We start from the raw sequence: 1,918 nt of genomic DNA on the forward strand, positions 1-1,918 counted from the left end.
ACCAGAAGTGTTTTCTAGAATAGAGGCAAGGGGTTTGTTGGTTTTATTTTTTTCCCTGAGTTGTTATTTTATCAGCATGTGGCTGGTTATTCATTTCCTGAGGAAAAAAACAATAATCAATGCCTGCCAGCATATGCTTTTCATTTAATTAGGAACATAGGACTGGAAAGAACCACCTCGGTCATCAAGTCCACTCTCTAATTAAACACTCTTCAAAAATATTGATTAATCAAAGTTGCATAAATATGGTAGGTTTTGTAACGCTGTACTCCTCTGCAGAGACTGTAAGTAGTCTTCTGCTTTAGCCTTTGTATAGTATTTTTATACCTTTCCAGCACTTTTTTCGTATCTGTTATCAACCTATTCTGGCAAAGACCAGACACCACAGGACAGAGCTCTGCTTGTGCAGACTGGTTGACCTGGGTATACAGAGACTGGCCAGCCACATAAATTAATCCTGCTTTCTCGCTGCCTTTGCTCTCAGAGAGCCCTACTACGCTACTTCTTTTCACTTTTTTCACAAAATCACTAGTTGATTTTGTAGAAAATATGAAGGGACTTAAGGGAATTTTGAAATCTTGAGCCTCCAAGTTCAGTTGACATTAGCAATGTATTTAAAACCAATTACTTCACATATAACACCCCCCCCCCCCCATTAAATATTAAGGAAAACATTTACATGGAAAGATGTATCACACTAATAGCTATGAATCAGATACTTAGATTACACCCCCAAAACCTCAGTGGCTTGTAAAGATTTTTTTAATATAAAGAGTGACTAGTATTTTCAATGCAAAGACCTTACCATGTAGACATTGGATTTTCAGTAACTTTAACAAAACTTTAACAACCTGTTTTGAACTGGAAATCAGCAGCCACTTGCTCTACAATTATTAGTATGTCTTTGTGTTTATTTTCATACTTGACGTGGCTGAGTCAATTGAAGAATTGGCCATATCTAAAAAGTTAAGATAAATGGATTCAATGCTAACAAATCCATTAAAGTGTTCTCCCTATATTTAATGTATTCTACTCTATAAAAGATGCTGCTTCATTTGGGAGTACACATTTTAAGCAGTATCTGTTAAAATAATTTTGACTAGAGGAAAATACATTTTGGGTTTTTTTTAACTGGAAAGTAACGGTGATTGATTTTCTTTGTCATGTTAGAAGGAATACCTTACACTACCAGAAACATTGCATGTCAAATGTGAATTTATAGAAATAAAGCAAAACCAATTCCTTTAATGTGTAATATTGGACATCATTAATTTCTCTCATTTTGCTTAAATGAAGAGCCTATAATTTCAGTGAGATACACTTCCATGGACCAACCTGTCAAAATAGGAAAACAGCTTTCTTCAGATGCAACAGCACTGGAGACCACAGCCCGGAGCCTCTCCTGTTGTCCCTGCAGCCTGCAATCCAAGTCCTTAAATGGCATTTTATGCGCACAACTGCCTCGTCTCAGAGGGTTTGGTGTGCTTATTACAGCCTGGAAAACTGCAAACCGTTGTCTTAAATCACCATAAGGCTTTAGCCAGCCTCCGTATGGAGAAAAGCTTGGGATCGCGACCTGGGATGGCTCTTTAGTGAGCCTTTTCCTAAGAGGCAGGGAGCGAGAAAAGGGCTCAACATAACTATTTTGAGTGCCATGCTTAGGGTTGACTTGTCGTGCCACCTGCCAGCCTTAGTGCTTCCAATAAAACTCTCCCGCTGCGACCTTTCCCTGAGGACGCGCCCCCACCCCGCCCGAAAGGCCGCTCTGGAAGCGCCTCAGCAGCGCCGCCCCGCCCGCCGCGCTTTGGCGCCAAAACCCGCCGCGCACGCGCCCTGGCCTGGCCGCGGCCGCTTGACCTCCGCTCGCTTCAGCCAACCCGCCCGGAGCTCGCGAGACCTGGCCCTCTCGCGGCACCGG

This window comes from Falco cherrug, chromosome 7 (genome assembly GCF_023634085.1).
Source record: "Falco cherrug isolate bFalChe1 chromosome 7, bFalChe1.pri, whole genome shotgun sequence".
NCBI lineage: Eukaryota > Metazoa > Chordata > Aves > Falconiformes > Falconidae > Falco > Falco cherrug.